Genomic DNA, 21,981 nt, shown 5'->3' with positions numbered 1-21,981 from the left:
GAGGTGGGGGGAGAGAAAGAAAGAGACAAACCAAGAAACAGACTCTTCACTATAGAGAACAAATGGTTGGCTACCAGGGGGGAGGTGGGGCGAGGTCCGGGGGTGGGGCAGGGGTATGTACAGCTGATGGGGATCACACAGTGCATTTGTTGTGATGAGCACCAGGGGATTAAAATAAAAACTTAAAAAGAAAAAAAAAAAGGTTGTCCCTCCTCCTAGTGAGGTAAAATTAGCTAACACTCTGGCTTACAACAGTTTACCTCCCTCGTGGTCAGTGAGTTGACGAGGCTCAGCTAGGTGGTTCTCACTGGACGTTCCCTGTCCTTGCAGTCACTACAAGGCCATCAGCTAGAGCTGCGGCCATCTGAGGGCCTAGCTGAGCCGGGTGCCTGAAGCAGCTCACTCACATGGCCGGCAGTGGATGAGACTGCTGGCAGGGGTGGGGACTCCTTTGGGCAGGTGGTCAGGGAGGACTTCTCTGAGGAGGTGACATTTTAGCTGCAGCCTGAATGCGAAGGGGACAGCCATGCACATGCCTGGGGGCAGCCTGCTTCCAGCTGAGAAAACAGCGATTATGAAGGCTATGATTCGAGAAGGACCTCTGCTTGGAAGATCTAGTAAGTCCCGTGGGCAGGTGGACCCAACTGGCCAGTGAACAAGGCAGCTGATGCTCCCTGCCTTGGGAGTGAGATCTCCAGGAAAAGAAAAAAAAAAAAAGAAAGAAAGAAAACCCAAAGAAGAGGTGGCTGTGCAGAAAGCCTGCCTAGCACAAGGCTGAGGAACCGGGGATTGTGGCCAGGATCCTCCTTCATCTGGAAAACTGCCTCACTTGCTTAGGGCCTTCTTACTGAATTAGAACATTTGCCCCATTCTTCAAGTGTCATACCTGCCACCGGCAACAAGTCGGTGACAGCGTACCCCAGCAGAAATAGCACGACCAGAGACAGAATGCAAGATAACAAGCCCCCTTTTAGGAAGCCAGCCCAGCAGGCGCCCCAAACACCCCTCACTCTGTTCCTTTCTCTTTGACGTGAACAGCTGCACTAATGGGAGTTTACTCATCAGATTAAAAATAATTTGCTAAATATCACAGCGGAGTTATTTCTAAGTGGCTTCAGTTACTGTAATAAGATGCAGGGTCGGGTTAACAGTGAGGTGCATCTAGACAACAAAAGCAGGGATTTGAAACAAAATGCCAGATAAATCAGACACGCATTCGTAGTTTAATTAGGTGGTTTTGCAGCCTGGATCAGTTAGCTATTTGAACTCCCCGATTCAAATGCTAATTGCATCTGGAAACACCCTCATAGACACACCCAGAAGTACTGTTTAGCCAAATGTCTGGGCACCCCATGACCCCGTCAAGTTGACAGGTAAGATTAACCATTTCACCTGGTCCATATATTAACTCACTTTACTGGAACACTTTCAGGTGGGTCTCATCATCACCCCATTGCCTAGATAAGAGAATGTGAGGCCCGAAGCTTCTAAGCCCGCCAGAAGCCTCACAGCTAACGTACAGTGCACTCCAGATCCGAAGCCAGGTCGCCGTGACTTCACAGAGGGCTGTTCACCTTCCTCTGGCATCTGGCTGCAGTATGGGCCTAAACGCCGCGCATGTGTGGCCAGTGGGTACAGTAGTCTGGGCACCCCATGTCTCAAGAGGGGTTGCAGAGTCTCTTGCTCAGGAGAAAAATGCTATTTGCGTCTGGAGCTCACTCTCTATACAAAGAGCATGCTTCCCTGGCAAGAGGAGGCTGGTCTAGAATTTTGTTAACCGTCTCCCAGCAATTTGGACCTCAAGGTGCCACATTTTTTCCATTCTAATGAGGAGGAATCCAGAGGCATTTTTGGAAATGTTCTCCTTGAAATGCAGAGACAAAGCCTCCAAAGTTAAAAGCTAAGGTGGCCTGGGCAGCCTTTTGATGCCCTGCCTCCGCCAGGGTCAGCCCCCTAGCCAGCCCAGGCAGGTCCTGCAGGGAAGGCACCTGGGGCCTGCAACCTGTCTCCACACCCCTCTGCTCACCACCCTCCCACCCCCAACATAGAGGCCTTCCTGGCTCCTTCTCCCAGAGACTGGCCTCTGGCCCTGTGCACCTGGCAGGTAGATAAAGGCAGGGTGAGTCACAGCTTCCTGGAAAACTGTGGTCTAGACGAACTCCCAGAGGGCAGGTGGGTGTCAAGACAAAAGACTCGACCCAGCCAAAGAATAGGAAAAGGAAGGGTTTTTATGTAACAAGGAGAACACCAGGGAAACTTCCCACCGGGCAGATCCTCACACTGTAACACTGGGGTTTAAGCTAAGGATGCATACCCTCCACCAAGGGCTTGCACAATGGGGAATACAGCAGGGAATTGGGGCAAAAGTCATGCAGGTGACTGAGTCCAGGTCAAAGTCCTGAGGGCCAGCAAGGGGCGGTGTCATCAATTCTTTGGCTCTAGCTGGTCTGGTAACTGAGTGCTCGAGGGGTTTAGGTCCCACAAAGATAACTCGAGGGTGTCAATCTTCACTTTTGAATCAGCGCAATGAACACTGGTTCATTGTCTTTGATAGGATTAGGCTGCCTGCTGACCAGCTAGGGGCTGGTGGTTCTTCTACCCTTTCACAAGGTGGCCAGAGCCTAAAAGGAATTTTCTTTTCTCTCCCTCTCTCTTTTTTCTTTTTTAAAGATTTTATTTGAGAGCACACATGCACAAGCAGGGTAAGGGGCAGAGGGAGAAGCAGACCCCCAACTGAGCAGGAAGCCCCATGGAGGGCTCCATCCCAGGACCCTGGGATTGTGACCTGAGTCAACAGCTGCTGCTCAACCAACTGAGCCACCCAGGCGCCCCTAAAATGACTTTTCTTATCAAGAAAGCTATGCCTGTGTTTGTCCAGGGACCTTGCACACTGGCTTCTCCAGGAAGCTTGTCCAGGGTAGACTGTTGTAGGCACACCAACAGCCAAGGTTGGAGAAGTGGGGACCTGTAGGGTCAACCCAGAGTCGGGCCATGCCTCCTCCTCTCTGTTCAGCTCAGTCTCTGCTCCCAGGGAACCAGGACTGGGTCAGGGGATCAGGGCCCAGAAACTATTTTCTAACTTAATGTGTCCCAAGGTATAACATGTTACAAAAAGTCACCTGAGATCTTGCTAACAATATGCAGGGTCTGATTCAGCAGGTCTAGGGCGGGGCCAAGCCCCTGCTCACCTAACAATTTCCTGGTGATGCTGATGACTCTGACTCCCAACCTGCACTCTGAGTAGTGAGGAGGATCTGACTCATCAACTGCCCTCCTAGCATGTACTGTGGCTTGAAGAGGAGACATCCCAGCAGGGGTTAGGAGGTGCACAAAGGAACAGCATCAAATAAAGAATGTATGAGAGCTTGGGTGTCAAATGAGTGGTCACTTGACTTGTCTGTGCCTTGGTTTCCTTAGCTGTAAAATGAAAATAAATTTTTTAAAGAGATTTATTTGAGAGAGAGAGTGTGTGTGGAAGCAGGGAGATGGGAGGGGCAGAGAGAGAGAGGGAGAGAGAGAATCTTAAGCAGGCTCCATGCTGGGAGCTGGGCATGGAGCCCGACTTGGGGCTCAATCTCACGACCTTGAGATCATGACCTGAGCAAAAATCAAGAGTTGGAGGCTCAACTAACTGAGCCACCCAGGTGCCCCCAAAATAAATCATTCATTGCAGTTTCTGAAAAATTAATGTACTCTAATTTATAAAGTCTGAGTTACTACTTTGATCAATCAAAATATCAGAGATCAACACATTTGCTTACAGAATCACATTCAACCAAGATGGAGTAATGATTTTCAATACCACTGGGCATCAAAGAATGATAGATATGTGACCCCAAGGGAATAAACAAGATAAGACCTATGATTGGCTAGTTTGCTGCCGTCAGAACATTTCCAGACAAGGTACAGGAAAGGGAAACCCAAGAGGAGCCCAGTGGACTCCCTGAATTGAAGAAACAAATTTAAGAGTTTGGGAAGGCTCAGGATGCTTCAGGTTGAAGGATAGAGTGCTAGAGAGGAGAGAGTTCTGCAGAGCTTGAGTACTTGGCAGAGATTGATCAGCACATATAGACAAGGAAACTACCATAGGTCATGGAAAGAACCTCCCAAAAGGAGGACCACAAATAGTAGCTATTCCCACCAACCAGTTTGGAAAACTTCATGGGCTTTGAGTATTCAGAAAGCTCTTGCCTTAGTAATAGAGAATAGTTAACCCCAGATAGCACTGCTCTGGCCCTGCCTGCCAAATCTTAAAACTCAGAAGAGTCAAAATGTAATTTAACTGCATGTCAGAAAAAAGCTCAAGAATTCAAAAATCCAGGACCCAACAAGGTAAAATCACAATATGTGACATCCAATCAAAGATTATTTGGTTAAACATCCAACTCTTGATTTCAGCTCAGGTCACAATGTCAGGGTCATGGGGTCAAGCCCTAGATTGGGCTCTGTGCTCAGTGGGGAGTCTGCTTAAGAATCTGTCTTCTCCCCATCTCCCTCTGCTCCTCCCCAACACTTGTGCCCCTCTCTATCAAAAAAAAAAAAAAAAGAATGGAAGTTTTTCTTTTTATGAAAGATATTTTTAAAAGACCATAACCAAACTTCTAGTAATGAATGCTACTATGTCTCAAATAAAAAACAATCCTGCATGGGACTAGCAGATTAGATATTGCAAAAGAAAAGATTATAAATTTAAAGACAGGAGTAGAAATTATCCAGAATGAAACAGAGAAGGAAAGTAAAGATTTTTTTTTTTTAATTAAAAGTGCATCAGGGACACCTGAGTGGCTCAGTCTGTTAAGCATCTGACTTCAGCTCAGGTCATGATCCCCAAGTCCTGGGATCGAGTCTCAAATTCAGCTCCCTCCCCTGTGCTTGTGCTCTCTCTCAGATAAATAAACAAATAAATAATCCTGAAAAAATAAATGAAAAGCTGAGACAACTTCCAGCAACCTAATATATGTGTGATTGGAGTCTCAGAAGGAAGTGGGAATATGAATAGAAAATATCTGCTGCTGATTTAGTAGGTCTAGGGCAAGGCCCAAGAACCTGCATTGCTAACAAGTTCCCAGGTACTGCTAAAGCTTTTGGCCCAAAAACCACACTTTAAGAGCTCTTGCTCTAAAACAGGAATTGGCAAACTATAGCCTGTGGGCTAAACCTACCTCTTCTATAAAGTTTTACTGGAACACAGCCATATTATTTACATATTCTCTATGACTTCTTTCATGCTATAAAAACAGAGTAGTTGCAACAGAGACCGTTAGGTCTGGAAAGCCTAAAGTATTTACTATTGGGTCCTGTACAAAATAGTTTTGCTCCCCCGCTTTAGGTGATAAAGTAGGGCTCTAAGTGTTTACAGCCAAAGCACCAGCAGCTGACTACTGCCACTCACAATGCAGAACTGACTCAAGAGGGCCCAGCACAGAGGAAGCTGCTGCTGAGAGTTAGTTTCCCAGGTGATATGTCCAAGTAGAATAGGTGGTAACAGGTGGTAGAATTTGGTGGAAATGAGGTCAGGGCATTGGACCCCATCTTCGCTGGGGCCTGTTGGAACCACTCTGCTGCTACCTTGCAAACAACCATCTTCCAGAGAGATGAGGAAAGCTATGTTCCCTCTGCCAGGAATGTTGGAAGCTATTACTGTTGAGGAGGAAAAACCAATGGATGGAATGAAACTGGAACAGGAAGTCATTTTCTCTACTAGGGCAGCCCAAGGACAAGGAGTACAGGGCCTCAGGCGCCCCTATCCACCTGTACATCCAACCAGCCAGCCATCTCATCCATCCTTCTATCAGTCCAGCCATCTAGCCACTTATTCTTCCAACCACCCACACATTCTATGGATATTTCCAGCTACCATCCAACCTTCTTCTATCATCCACCCACCCTGCTTCAGCTATTACCCATCTATCCATTGGGTAAATCCATTGAACCATCCATTCATCAAAAGAATGTTTACTGAGCACTGTGCTACTTGCTGGAGATGCAGTAGGAACAAGGATGCTGTCCCTGCCCTTATGAGGTTTACAGCCTTGGAGGGAAGACAGACAATGAGTGATTACACACAAATACAAATCAGAATGACATTTGTGTTAGGCGCTATGAGGAAGTACAGGTAAAACTAGTCCCATCAGGAAGGCTAAAGAAAGCTTCTCTGAGGAAATGATGTTGGAACTGGGGCCTGAAAAGGGTGGCATGGATCAGGTGAGGCAGGAGGAAGAGCCTTCCAAGAATCAGATAGGGAGCTGAGCAAGCAGAATGAGTGAAGGGGAGGGGCAGCAGCTGAGCCTAAAGAGGAGGAGGGACCAGGGGCCCACCCTGCAGGCCAGGTAAGTAGTTTGGCCTTTGTCCTAAGAGAAGTGGGGTAGCCATGGAAAACTTAAGGGTAGACTATGTGATTATACCAGCATTTTGACACAATAGGTGTGTTAGTTGATTGTGTAGATGTGTGTGAGGGTGCATTTGATGAGAGCCAGAGTGCAAACAGGTGAATAATTTCGGAAACTGCTTCCAGGCAAAAAGTGAAGGTGGCCCAGGCTTGGAGGGAGGAGGAGATAGAGAAAAGTGGACAAACTCTAAACTATAGCCTTAGCTTAGGCCCCATGTCAGCTCAGAGGGGGCCCAGAAGAGAGGTCTTAGGAGTGGCATTGGGGTCCTGGCCAAGAGGGAAGGGGCCTCAACAGGATGCCAAAGCCCCACTGCCCCATTTCACACACTTCCAGGGCTTTCCCTTGCAATCAGCTGACCTGCCTTGTGCCAGTGCACAAAGGCTCGGTTCCTGGGTCAGGCACCACCAGGGTGACCCATTGTCCTGTTCACCCAAAACTGAAAGGGTTTCCCAGGATGCAGGACTTTCCGTGCTGGTCAGCGTAGGCCCAATATCTCCTTGGGTGGTGGAGGTCCAACAGCCTTGGAAGGTAGCCTGGAAAGCGTAAATCCCAATGTCCAGAGAGAGCTGAAAGCTCACGCTCCAGGTTCTGAGCCAACTGGAACACATTTATTGAGCATCTAAGAGCCCCATCTCCACTTGCAACTTTCTCCACTTACAGAGTGCTTCTGTGACTATCATCCTTCTGGGCCCCACAACAGCCTCATGAAATAAGGAGGATCAGCCATGTATGACAGATGAGGAAATTAAGACTTGGGATGGCAAGAGTCACTGTCAAATGGTTTGCCTGAGGGCTCCCAGCTAGGAAGGAAACTCCCACATCCAGTCCTGTGGAACCAGGTATGGCCTTATCCTAGGGCTTCGGCGGGGAGACGAATGTGTGTCTCTGAGCCTGGCCTCAGAAAGCTTTCTGCCTTGAGCAGCAGAAAATGGCATCCACAAGCCATGATTCCACAGGACAAGAGAAGAAACATGCAGCCATGAGGTCTCAGTAGGAAGGACACAGGCAAAAAGCCACTGAAGATGGATCCAGAAGGACTGATCAAACCTGTGTCTCTTCATTGTGGCTCAAAGTTCGTGGGCCAGATCATAGCTTCGCCACCCCAGGTGGGTGACAATACAGACTCTTACCCCATCCCAGACCTATCAAATTAGTCTCTGCAAGGAACGGTGGCCCAGGACTCTGTTTTTAAAAGCTCAGCAAGTGGTTCAGATGATGACCCAGGCCTGAGAACATTCTCCAGCCAATTTCTGAGGTTTCTCCAAACCACACCAATACCTTAAACATACATGGGACTTCCTTGAGCAGGTTCTTAGCAGGCAGCCACCTCTGAGACAGGTAATGTTAATATGCCCATTTCTCAGACTAGGAAAACTGGTCCCCTGTGAGACCAGCTAGTCCATGGCTCATTTTGCTTGGCTGTAATGACATCCAGAACCCAAACTGTCTCAGATCTGTGCTTCTAATGGACATTAATCCACAGGTCAGCAGACTTTTTCTGTAAAGTGCCAAACAGTAAATATTTTAGGCACGGTGGTCTACACAGCCCCTGTTGCAGGTCCTCAACTCTGCCGTGATGGCCCCACGCCTTAGACACTGCATGAGTGAGTATGGTTGTGTACCCATAAAACTTCACAGATATTGAAATGTGAATTTCCTATGTTTTAAGTCACAGAATATTTTTCTTCTTTTGATTTTTTCCCCCAATTACTTAAAAATTTTTTTAAAAAATTCTTAGCTCACAGGCCATACAAAAACAGATGTCAGGTCAGACTTCCCCTCAGACCATAGTTTCCCAACCCCTGTACCAGTCCATCTGCAACAGCCAAGCAACTCTCCATAGCAGTGAGTGGAGTGGACCCCGTGGGCAGTTTTGTTCTGGGACTTTTCACTTCACTACCCCTCCCACCCACCACCCACTCCCACGCATGATCCTTCTTGCTTGTCCGTACACCTGCCCAGCCTGATTTCTTTTTCAGATCTGCACTCACCACTTGTGCCTGAACAGAGTCAGCACTACCCACCACCTCACTCCACCTTATCAAGCCTAGCCCACAATCCTATTGACCATCCCACTTCAGAGAGACCCAGTGATTAATCGGCACATTACATGGACATTCGAGGTTGGGCACATATACTTTTAGAGAAAAATCATACCCTCTCAGCCAGTTTGCAACCCACAGCCTACGGTGGAGAGGCATACACAGCTCTGGGTAAGCCTGTGGTCAGAAGTCACCCTGGCTGGGTGCTTTTTCCCAAGCAGCCCCTCTTGCATTTTATCCTGAAGTTCTTGTGTGATGCTGAACTTTTTCAGTGGATTATTTTAGCTACCAGCCAGTTCTGTAATCTTTATCCCCTGCGGCCAAGTTCAAAGAGAATTCCAATGTGATTAAGTAAACATATGCGAGTCGTAGATTTATGTGCTACTGTGCTATTCTTTGTGATGTTGGCATTGGGCAGGGAATTATAACCGCTCCCCTGTGCTCAGTTTATTTCCTAAGCAACTAACTCATCAGTCCCCACTGTGGATGAAAGCACTTCTTGGGACATTTGAAATTCAAAGTGAACTGCATTCAAGGCTCTATCAGTTGAAGAGGATGGGGAGAGAGATCAGGAGAAGGAGATGATTATAAGAAGGGATGGGTGAAGAGCAAGCTGATGAATCTACTGTTTGTGAATGCACGTTGTTCACAGAGAGAAGCAGAAGCAAGTCTCAGGTATTTCAGCCCATCGTGACTGAGAAATTGAACTGTAAATGGTACCTGGAGCAGTGAGCTGTAACTGCCCCACGCAGGGAGTTAATGGAAACGTGGAGAGCTTTTCTCTTTTAACAAAGTACTTGAGCAATTATCTCAGGACACCCACTGTGCAGGGGGACCATGCAGGCTGCTGGGTTACTGAGGTAGTTAGAGGCAAAATAAATTCCCTGACAGCCTTGGCAGGCCAGATGCTCTGGTCCTGAATTGCCACCAGCAACAAATGACGTTTGGGACCTAAAGCCCTTCCCAGCCCTGTCTTCTGGGAAACAACTGGTCAACAGATCTAAGTCACAGCCCTACTTCCTATATTATAATCCCATCTAATCCTCAATCACTCAGCAAGGAGGTTTTATCATTACTCCACCCTTACACATAGAATCCCATTTTACAGTGGAGAAAATTGAGGCTCAGGGAGGTTATCGAGGCAGAGCAAGGGATGGAAATAAAGTTAGCTGGTCCTGAATCCTGTGCTCTTTTCATTAGGCCGCAGTGATAGGACCCTCAACATCCTGAAATACTCTCATACCTCAGCCTTCATATCAAACTCAAGTAACCTCTCAGGTCAAATCAAGACTCACTGAGGAAGACAAAGTATATGATACCAATTAGGTAACTGGAAATTTGAATACTGATTTGATATTTGGTAATATTTTAAGAATCATTATTAATTTATTTCAGAGGTGATAATTCTATTACAGATAATGCGTTTTACAAATAGAGTCTTTATCTGATGTATTCTTATCTCAGATGCATCCTGAAATATTTAAAATGATTCTGTAGTTGAACTCTGAAGAGTATGGGTCATTGGAAGACCTGAGAGCCTAGGCTTCAGTGGGGGAGATGGTGCTTGGGTGGTACTGGGGTACCCAGGAGATGCCTGGTCAAAGATAGTGGTGGCCTAGCAGAACCTTGGGAAGCCCATGGCTCCACCTGGTGGAAGAGGATTTGATCCTCAGCATGTTTAAGTTAGTTCATGGGACCTTCCTAAATTTTTGGGCTTCAGGGGCAGCGATCCTGTGTGTATAGCTGGGGTAGAGTCAAGTTAATTGGAAGTATTACTTGTAATATGACTCTTCTATATGCATAGGCTACTAAGGTCTACAGAGTGTCAGATGACTTAAACTTTTAAAAGGTAACAATTTCTTACACAAACCTGAAGGACTTTTTCTAGATATTAAAATTTTTTGGTAGTTTCTTACAGAAGAAAGAACACGGTGGTTTCTTCTACTCAAGGTCATATAAGTCCTAATATATTTGGGTTTGTTTTGTTTTTTTAAGATTTTATTTATTCATGAGAGACACAGAGAGAGAGGCGGAGACACAGGCAGAGACCGAAGCAGGCTCTCTGCAGGGAGCCTGATGCGGGATTCAATCCCAGGACCCCGGATCATAACCTAAGCCAAAGGGAGACACTCAACCACTGAGCCACCCAAGCATCCCTGTATTTGGATTTAAACACATAGACTTTCTTTTTCCTTAGCAAATTTCTCCCAAACCAGTAATGCTCAAACTTTGGAAGGCATCATACTCACTTGTTAAAAATACAATTTCTTTCAAAAAAAAAGTCCCAACAAATAAAAATCCAGGAACAGATGGATTCATAAGTGAATTCTACCAAACATTTAAAGAAGAATTAATACCTATTCTTCTCAAATTATTCCAAAAAATAGAAGAAGGAAAGCTTCCCAATTTATTCTATGAAGCCAGCATTATCCTAATACGAAAACCAGATAAAGACACTACAAAAAAGAGAACTACAGGCCAATATTTAGTGAACAGAGACACAAAAATCTTCAACAAAATGTAGGCAAATTGAACCCAATAATACATTTTAAAAACCATTCACCACAATAAATTGGGATTTATTTCTAACGTGCAAGCGTGACTCAGTATTTGCAAATCAGTCAACATGATACATCATGTCAATTAGAGAAAGGATAAAAACCATTAAAAAAATCATTTGATAAAGCACAACATCCATTCGTGATAAAAAGCCCTCAAAAAGTAGGTTTCGAGGGAATATACCTCAACAAAATCAAGTCCATATGTGAAAAACCCTCAGCTAATACCATATTCAATAGTGAAAAACTAAGAGCTTTTCCCCTAACATAAAAAACAAGACAAGGATGTCTACTCTCACCACTGTATTCAATATAATACTGGAAGTCCCAGCCACAGCAATCAGACAAGAAAAAGAAATAAAATGCATCCAAATTGGTGAGGAAGAAGTAAGATTCTCATTATTTACAGATGACATGATGTTCTATATAGAAAGCCCTAAAGATTCTACCAAAAACTGCTAGATCTAATAAATGAGTCCAGGATGACCACAGGATATAAAATCAATATACAGAAATCCATTGCATTTCTATATACTAATAATGTAGTAGAAGGACAAATTCAGAAAATACCACTTACAACTCCACCAAAAATAACAAAATACTGAGGAATAAGCTATAAAACATTGATGATGAAAGGAACTGAAGATGACACAAACAAATGGTAAGATATTCTGCTCATGGATTGAGAGAACAAATGTTAAAATGTCCATACTACCCAAAGCAATCTACAGATTTAATGCAATCTCTATCAAAATACTAATACCATTTTTCACAGAACTAGAGCAGATAATCCTAAAATTTGTATGGAACCACAAAAGGCCCCAAACAGCCAAAGCAATCTTGAAAAAGAACAAAACTGGAGGTTATCACTATCCCAGATTTCAAGATATACTACAAAGCTGTAGTAATCAAAACAGTATTGTACTGGCACAAAAATAAACACACAGATCAATAGAACAGAACAGAGAGTCCAGAAATAGACCCATGATTCAATTTATCTTCAACAAAGTGGGCAAGAATATGCAATGGGAAAAAGACAGTCTTTTCAATAAATGGTATTAGGAACATGCAAAAGACAGCTACATGCAAAAGAATGAAATTAGACCACCTTCTGGCACTATACATAGAAATAAATTCAAAATGAATTAAGGACCTAACTATGAAACCTGAAACCATACAAATCCTAGAACAGAGCCCAGGCAGTAATTTCTCTGCCATCAGCCATAGTAACCTTTTTATAGATATGTCTCCCAAAGTAAGGGAAACAAAAGCAAAATCAAACTATTGGTACTACATGAAAATAAAAAGCTTCTGCACAGCAAAGGAAGCAATCAACAAAACAAAAAGACAACCTACCAAATGGGAGAAGATATTTGCAAATGACATATCTGATAAGGGGTTAGTATCCAAAATACATAAAGAACTTACACAACTTAAACCAAAAAAGCAAATAATCCAATTAAAAATTGACAGAAGATACGAACAGACATTTCTCCAAAGATGACCTGCAGATGGCCAACAGACACATGAAAAGATGCTCAGCATCACTAATTACCAGGGAAATACAAATCAAAACCACAACAGGATATCACTTCATATCTGTCAGAAGGCTAGTATCAATAACACAAGAAACAACAAGTGTTGGTGAGGATATGGAGAAAAAAGAACATCCATGCACTGTTGGTGGAACTTAAACTGATGCAGCCACTGTGGAAGACAGTGTGGAGCTTCCTCAAAAAATTAAAAATAGAATTATGGGGATAGGGATCCCTGGGTGGCGCAGCGGTTTGGCGCCTGCCTTTGGCCCAGGGCGCGATCCTGGAGACCCGGGATTGAATCCCACGTCGGGCTCCCGGTGCATGGAGCCTGCTTCTCCCTCTGCCTATGTCTCTGCCTCTGTGTGTGTGTGTGTGTGACCATCATAAAAAAAATAAATAAATTTTTAAAAAAAAGAATTATGGGGATAACTGGGTGGCTCAGTGGTTGAGAGCCTGCCTTCAGCCCAGGGCGTGATCCTGGAGTCCTGGGACTGAGTCCCACATTGGGCTTCCTTCATGGAGCCTGCTTCTCCCTCTGCCTGTGTCTCTGCCCGTCTCTCTCTGTATCTGTCATGAATAAATAAATAATCTTTTACAAAATGAATTACCATGTGATCCAGTAATTCCACTGCTGGATATTTACCCCCAAAATACAAAAACACTAATTTGAAAAGATACATGCACCCCTATGTTTATTGTAGCATTATTTACAGCAGCCAAATTATGGAAGCAAACCAAGTCTCTATCCATAGATAAATGAATAAAGAAAATGTGGTATGTATATATATATATACAATCAAATACTATTCAACCATAAAAAAGAATGAAATCTTCCATTTGCAACAACATGGATAGAGCTAGAGAATATAAGGCTGAGTGGAATAAGTCCGTCAAAAAAGACAAATACCATATGATTTCACTCATATGTGAATTTAAGAAACAAAACAAAGAAAAAAGTGACCAAAAAAAAAAAAGGACTCTTAAATATAGAGCATTAGTGGTAAAAACAAACAAGTAACAACAAAAAACAGATTCTGGGACATGCACCACCCCAGTCTTTTCTGGGTTGGTCTTGGAGAACCAGGGCCCTTGACAAACCCTAGACCCCCAGGGCTATTCTCTGGCTCAAATGAAGGGATAAAAAGATGACTTAACCCTCCACTTCCCATTGGTTCCATAAGCCAGAAGTATCAGAAGTGAACTGTTCTTTGTGAACAGTAATGGAGACTCATAGGAAAGAAAAACACGATAGGGAAGAACTGGCTTTTTCCCAAATAGGAAGAAAAAACTGTAGGTTTTTCTTACACATACACATATCCATCAACTGATGAGTGGAAAAATAAAATGTGGTTCACCCATAAAATGAAATTATTCAGGCATAAAAAGGAATGAAGTACTGATTCATGCTTCAACACGGATGAGCCTTGAAAACATAATAAGTAAAAGAAGACAAACATAGGAGTGCTGGGTGGTTCAGTTGGTTAAGCGGCCAACTCTTGATTTAGGCAGTCACAATCTCAGGGTCCTGGGATAGAGAGCCCTGCATCAGGCTCTATGCTCAGCACAGTCTGCTTAAGATTCTCTCCTCCTGGGAACCTGGGTGGCTCAGTGGTTGAGCATCTGCCTTTGGCTCAGGTCATGATCCTGGGGTCCTGGGATCGAGTCCCACATCAGGTTCCCCGCAGGGATCCTGCTTCTCCCTCTGCCTATGTCTCTGCCTCTCTCTGTGTATCATAAATCAATCAATCAATCAATCAATCTTTAAAAAAAAAAAAAAAGATTCTCACTTCTCCCTCTGCCCCTTCCCCTCCCAAATAAGTAAATAAATCTTTTTTTTTTTAAAGACAAACATAAAAGGCTACATGTCCTATTACTCCATTTCTGTGAAGTGTCCAGAATAGGCAAATCCCTAGAGACAAAAACAAATCAGTGGCTGTCTGGGACTGGGGGGACAGGGAAGGAGAAGTGTCTGCTATGGATACCGAATTTTTCCAGGGAGTGATAAAAATGTTCTGGTATTAGATAGGTGGTTGTTGCAAAACCTTGTGAATATAGTTTGAACTCCTGAATTGTGTACTTTAAAACAATGAATAGATCATATGTGAATTATATCTCAAAAAAAAAAAAAAAAAAAAAAAGCCCAGCTGATGAAAAGCCACCCAAGAAATTGTCCTCCCATGACCTGCTCCAAGATCACTCACAATGTCCACTGCAGCCTGACACAACCAGAGTCCCTCATGAGGGGCATTTTGCTACTACTCACATCTGTTGCTGAGGGGACATTGTTTTACCACGTGACTCTAGAGAGGGGCACCACCCTTACAGCTAACCGGATCCATGTGGGAGGAGGTCTGGGGGTGGGGACTGGAACACCCATAGCCTGCCCAGAAACCTGTGACTTCAACAGCCTGGCTGGAGATGACAGCTTACATCAGTCAGATCTCTCTGGAATCTGGAACCAAGAGAACAAGGCACAGAAGAGTGAAGCCCATGCGCAACGAGCAGAGAGGGCGTGAGGGAGATCTATGTTCAGAGCAGCCACTGGAGCAGGCAAGAGGGCAGAAGTCAGGAGGGAGCAGCAATGATATAAAAGCCAAGGAGGGCAGTCAAAGGAGAGCAGAGAGAGTGGGTAGCAGAAAGGGTGCCCCTCCTCTGCAGCCTCCTTGAGATGCACTCAAATTTCTTTTCAGATTCTCATGGGTCCCTGTGGTATCGTCACAGTAACCACATGCCCTTCACCTGAGCTCATCTGAGTGAGGTCTAGTCTTTGCACTAAAAGGAACCTGATGACAACACTCAGCAGGTTGAGTAGACCATGGCCTTAAGGATGGGTTCTTTGGTGAACCATTCCTTACAAAGAAAATAGCAGATCTCAAATGACCTCTTCAGAAGCCCAGCAGAGAAAGCACTGGACGCCTGTCTGAGAGTCTACATGTAGGACTCCAGGACCTATTTTAGATATTGTCCTCAGAAGCCCTTAGATCTGCCCAGCAAAGAGAAATTCCTGTCCGGGACAGCCATGTGTGAGGTATAGGCTTCCACAGCACTGACCAGTTACATTTTGGTGTCTTTCTTTACTTTCCTTTGTCTTCTGACTTATTTGATATGATTTACCCTCTGAAATCCACTTAAGTTAGCCTAATATGTATAAGATAAAAATTGATGTGGAATAATAGAGGTAGTGAGACCAGATATCTTATCTGAAGTGACCTTGAACTTATCAGTATTCTTCAAAGTAAGGAGAAGACATTTCACATCTCACTTTTAATGAAGAAAAAAAACTGTTGCTGGAAATATTTACCTTTCATCTACTGTGCTGAGAGATGGGGGAGATTTGTCAGCTTTCATCTCCACTTGTTTAATTACCGGGAAATGAAGTGCGCCTGAGCCAGCAGGATCATGAAGTCTCACTCTTGCTGCAAAAGTTGGCAGCAGGGGACCCAGCAGCCTGGCCTTTCATTTTCCCAGATCAAAGCTCAGCCAGGACCAAGATGGAAGAAGCATCCTGATGAGATGCACTTGAAGATGAACCAGGTAGTGGGGTCCAAACCAGAGAGGTCACTGGACCAGTATCTCCCATGTGGTCATCCCTTCCTCCCCTCCCACTCTAAGAGTACAGTCCAGGACCTGCGTGGCCTGCTAGAGTATCTGCCCACACAGCACATGCCAGGCCCCAACTAGAGGCAAGCCCAGAACACCTGTACACCTACTGTGTTAGTCTGAACTCAAGGTACTCCTTGAGTACCTGATTACACCTGATTCCAGCTGCTTTGGACCTTCTAGCCACAATCTCAGGCTGGTCCTTTATCTGAGCCTCACCTACACAGCCCAGGTAGTTGGACACCATCCTAAGAATAAGAGCAGAAGATGGAAAATGAGACAAATCCGGCCTTCTCCAAGGACAGACTGCTCATGATATGGAAGCTGGGACTTAGTCTCTGGTTATAAAGGGCCTGACAGGTAACCACAGGAATGTGGATGGGCAACATCTGAGGAAGGGCACTGTCAGGTGTGATTGACAGCATCCAATCCTCGTAATATAGGGGGTAACTCTATGATGTTCACCTCTAAAATAAGTGTTGAATTAAACATTTTTAAAGGGTCCTTCCCGCTTTAACAACTTTATGATTCTACTCATTGAGGCTCTTCTGTAACAGAACTAGGCTAGCTTCTGAAAAAGACATGTGGGATGATGATGACCATGATGATAATGATGATTGACAGCAGCTAACACTGACTGAACATACATTATGTGCCAGGTGCCATACAGAGACTAATTTAATCTTCAAAAATACCCACGGGGTCAGAACCATTATTATCTCCATCTGACAGATGAGGAAACAAAGAGTTTAAGTAACTTTCCCAAGTCAAAACTTTTAAGCGACTGAACAGGATGTCAAATAACAAAGTGACCTTACATTCCAACCAAGGAGACAAGACTAATCCACAGGAAACAACGTAAGAGGAAAATATGAGCTAAGGTTAAATTGTGCAGTCCAAATGGCAAGCTCTAAAGCAGGCACCAGAAAACTGTAGCACATGGACAAAACAGCCTACTGCCTGTTTTTGTAAATAAAGTTTTATTGGAACACGGCCACACCCATTTGTTCCGTATTCTCTATGGCTGCTTTCACGTGGCAATGACAGAGCTGAGTAGTTGTGACAGAGACCATGTGGTCCACAAAACCTAAAACACTCACCATCTGACCCTTTAAAGCTTGCCAAACCCTCTCTTATGGTGACCAGATGGCTGGGTTTTCCCAGCACTGAAGGAGTACCTGAGATGAAAGACTTAGTTTTAAAACCAGTAAAATCCTGGGCAGACTGGGACAAGTCGGTCTCCCTACCTGCTCTAGAGAAATTCAGAGGAAGGTCAGATCCATGCGAGTTGCAGAGTTGAAACAGGTGGGCCTTGAAAAACATGTAGGATTTGGACATATGGTGGCTGGGACATGGGTAAGGTGGATGGAGAAAAGCATTCAAGATGGGAGGACCAGCAGGAGACTGGAAGAAAACCAGACTGGGACGTCTGTGGACATCCCAGTGAGGAGAGGGAGAGGTCCCCTTGAGCGGCGAGTGTTGGTGGGAAGCTAGAGGTAGGTCCACTAACCAAAAACGCGGAGGATATGCTCACGCTTTGTTGGTGGCAGTGTAAACTGGTCCCACCCGCTGGTCAGCTTGCAAACATGTATCAACATGTTAAATGTGCCTGTGCTATGACTGCTGATGAGACAGTGATTGCATTGGCCCCCCATCCCACCTAGTCTGCACCCCACCCCGGATCTAAGCCTTTTAAAATATAACTGAGTTCAGCCACTTGATTTGATGGTTGGGATGTTAGTAGGCTTGACTCAAGCAGAGACCTGAAAAAGCCTTTGCGTGTTTCTGCATTTTCTCTTGTTCTTCTGCTTCTGCCCTGAGAACTGAGGCCATCCTAAGCTGAGCCATCTTCACTGTCCCTGCTGAGGCTGTCCCAGATCATCCGACCTGCAGCTGACCTACGGGCATGTGAGTGAGCCCAGAACGGCCCTGGTGAGCCCCACCAAACTGCCAACCCATAAATACAGAAGGTAAATAAATGCTTATTGTCTGAAGCTACTGAGTGTGGGGTTGCCCGCTACACAGCTTTGTTGTGCAAACACATAACCACCTGCTCTTTTTCTAGGAACTTGTCATAGAGCTAATCGGACAATCATGCAAAGATGTGTGAACAGGATATCCTTTATGGCGCTGTTTCCAATAATTTTAAAAAACCACTTTTATCTTTTTAAACGATTGTATTTATTCATTTGAGACAAAGAGAGCAAGCAAGAGCATGAGCGGGGGGGGGGGGGGAGAGGCAGAAGGAGAGAGAGAAGCAGACGCCTTGCAGAGCAGGGAGCATGACTTGGGGCTCGATCCCAGGACCCTGGGATCATGGCCTAAGCCGAAGGCAGACACTTAACCAACTGAGCTACACAGGCGCTCCCTAAAAGACTAATTTTTAAAAAAATGATCTGAATGCTCAATAATGAGGGGTTGGTTTTTTTAAATCAAATTTATACAAAAAAATAAAATAAAATCCATATGATGCAATGTCATTAGCCATTTAAAAAGGTCATGTAGGGGCATCCGTGTGGCTTAGGTCATGATCTTGGGGTCCTGGGATCCAGCCCTGAGTCAGGGCTTCCTACTCAGGGGGGAGTCTACTTCTCCCTCTGCCCCTTCCCGCCCCACTCATGTGTGTGTGTGTGTGTGTGTGTGTGTGTGTGTGTGTGTGCGCGCGCTCTCTCTCAAATAAAATCTATTTAAAAAAAGAAAAGGTCATGTATATCAATATTTATTGACATGGAAACACACTTGCCTCAGGTTACATTTTTTTTTCAGGTTACATTTTTAAAAATAGAAAAACAGCTTTTAAGGTAAGATCTGTTATTTCTGTCAAATTCAGAGAGAGAAAGAGAGAGAGAGAGAGATGCATCAAAATATTAACAGTGATTATCTTGGAGTAGTTGGATTTTTTACTTCCTTATCCTATTCCAATATTGTATGAATTTGCAAAATGACAATGTGTTATCTTTACACAAAGGGGAAGAAATGGAAATGTCACTAAGAAAATCTTTCTCTATATATATAAAAACACCGGCTTCCAGTCCTTAGAAAACCTCTGCCCTCTCCCCCCAGCTCCCCTTGCCACCAACTTCTACAGAATCCGACTGACCTTGAGGTTGTCTTTCCTGCTGGCCCAGGAGAATAGAACCCACTGTGGGGGGGATGGAGGGGAAAGCACCACGTCCCAGGGAGGCTTTCTTTGGAGAGGCCAAGGAAAAGCTTCCCTTCCCAACCTTGTGCAAACAGAGCAAAGAAATTACCCACAGAACCAACTCCAGCCATGTTTTTTTTTTTTTTTTTTTAAATCCTTCCACCCAAGTCATAATATTTTTGGAGTGAGATTTACTTTACAATATTTTAATAACTGCAGCATTGCGACTGGAAGTCCTTTGTAGCTGGTCTCAGGGGCCTTCCTGGGACGTTGCGCTTAATGAGGTTTATAATTCAATATAACTACATCTGCATCTTTAATTATGCCTAACATTTAATCTTCACTGCTCCACTTGAATTGGAAGAGCTAAAATTAGGCCTGCTGTAGTTTAATCTGATAATAAACATCCATGACATTTAGAGCAAAAATGTACTCATTTCATTAGAGTGGCGACACATTTACCATTTGCCTGAACTGAACAAATAGTCTCAGCAGCCCTTCTAACTGCAACAGAGAACATTGTTTTAAACAATCCCCCTGTAGACTCCCATAACTCTAGACCTTGGAGGTTAAGTAGTCCAACATCACTGTTTCTCAAGGGAGGGCATTGAGGCCCAGAGACGTCAAGTGATTTGTCCAAAGTCACACAGCAAGTTAATAGGTGGAGGGTATTGAAGGAAACAAGACCCAGGTTTCTTGAATCCCTGCCCAGTGGCCCATTTGTCATTCCTCTACTGCCACGCTGGCACATGTGGCTAAATTAGGACACTGTTTTTTGTTGGTCAAGCAGCCCTCTGGGCAGCACTCCCCTCTGTTGTTTTGTTTTGTTTTGTTTCTTTTATTTTCTTTTTTTAAAGATTTTATTTATTTGAAAGATTGAGAAAGAGAGAGCATGAGGCCGGGGATGGGAGGGGGTGGATGGGAGTGGAGGGAGGGGCAGAGGCAGAGACAGAAACAGACTCCCCGCTGAGCAGGGATTCCCAACTCAAGGCTCCATCCCAGGACCCTGAGATCATGACTTGAGCCAAAGGCAAAGGCAGCCCCTTAACTGACTGAGCCCCCAGGTGCCCCTCCCCTCCACTGTTTTTATAGAATCCAGACAAGATATCATTCAGGTACCTATATCGAGCCTCACACTCTGACTCCAAACTCAAGGCAATGACAAATAAAATACAAAAGGAGAAAATTAAAAAGATACATCCTCATTCAAAACAAGATAAAGATCTCCATGGACCAAAACCCAAGAGGAAAAAAATGGGAACCGGGCTGAAGCTTGGGGCTATTTGCCTGCAGGTCTGGAAGGAGGCAGAGTTGATCAAGAGTTTAGTTACCCAGGATACTGTATGAGAACCAAAAGTGCCCCATTTAAACCAGTGATAGGAATCAGGCTCTTTGATTTAGGCTGGAACAGTGGCTGAAAAAAATATCTGCCACTCCCCCCTTCCAGGAGCTACAAAACATATGGGCCTGTTTAAGTAGAGAGAGTTGAGTGGTCAGAAGGAGCGGGTAAGGCTTCTCCAGCAACACGTGGACCACGCAGCGTGCTGTGATGGTGACTGGGTCTGTGATGTCCTAGTGCCTCTCTACCAAAAAGATGTGACCCTTGACTATGAGACCTGGTGTTGAACTGGGCCTCCAAGGAGAAAGAGAAAACCCTCCATTTGAGATAAGCTTGTCACTCACACACACACACACACACACACACACACACACACACTCTCACAGTTTAAAAACCACATGCAAAAGAAAAACTTTTAAAGAGAGAGTTATCAAATAAAATTTGATAAGATTTTATTTATTTGAGAAAGAGAGAGAGAGCAAGCAGGGGGAGACGCAGGCAGGCTAAAGGGAGAAGCAGGCTCCCCTCTGAGCAGGGAGCCCAATGCAAGGGATGCTGGATCCCAGGACCCCGGGATCAGGACCTGAGCCGAAGGCAGACACTTCACCAACTGAGCACCCAGGCACCCCAAGAGTTATCAAATTTTAAAATAGGGGAGCAGAAATGTTGGAACAGTCAGAAACACCTTAAACATTTTATTTAAGTAGATTGTAGGGGGGATCCTATGAGGTTCCCCCCCTTCAACCACTCCTCTGCCTGCCAAGGTGGGCTCCTGAATACCCACTTGTGGAGGTGCTGAGAGCTACAGAAAGTGGAGGCAAGGTCTAGAGATATGGCTGTGAACTTAAGCCAGAGGGAACTAGGAATTTTTTCTGGAAAACTAGAAAGAGAAAAGAATCCAAATTCCAAAACAATGAAGAAAATAAAAACTAACATAATAAATTTAATCTGGAGAAATGTTCACCCTAGACAAAAGAAAAACAACAGAGCAACCTGAAAATGACTGGAAAATAAGTAATTTCATAATCCTCAAAGAGATAGCATTCATGAAAAAGAATAAGAAATCACAAAATGAAATCAGACCAAATCTGAAACAAAACAGGTACATTTTTTTTTAAGTCAGATAACCGGAAATTGAAAAGTAGAGCCACTGAAAGAGAAGTCAAGTCCCCTGATCAAATCCAAAGTACAAGAAAGGCTCAGAATGGCATTTGAGAACATTTCTTGGATGAAACCAGCCAAAGCCTCTGGAAGTTCATGACTGTGGGATGCACCCTGGCTGGGTGAGGGGACTCTAGTCAGAATGTTTAACAGAACCCAGCCAGGAGCTGAGCTGAGTCTTTCAAGAGCTGCATTCTGCTTCAGTCTGGTTT

General features: G+C 44.5%; 1 long non-coding RNA gene across 1 annotated transcript in view; it reads left to right on the top strand.

Moving 5' to 3' along the window:
- Positions 1-9,508: 9,508 nt before the first annotated feature.
- Positions 9,509-21,981, top strand: part of LOC140620538 (uncharacterized) — a 30,626-nt gene continuing 18,153 nt past the window's right edge. The window contains exons 1-2 of the long non-coding RNA XR_012020299.1: positions 9,509-9,757; positions 17,949-18,097. This is a non-coding gene — a long non-coding RNA (uncharacterized lncRNA). The remainder of the gene's footprint in view (positions 9,758-17,948; positions 18,098-21,981) is intronic.

Source organism: Canis lupus, chromosome 29 (genome assembly GCF_048164855.1).
Source record: "Canis lupus baileyi chromosome 29, mCanLup2.hap1, whole genome shotgun sequence".
Lineage (NCBI taxonomy): Eukaryota > Metazoa > Chordata > Mammalia > Carnivora > Canidae > Canis > Canis lupus.
Note: the sequence above shows the minus strand (reverse complement) of the source record. Positions and strands in the feature narration are given on the sequence as shown.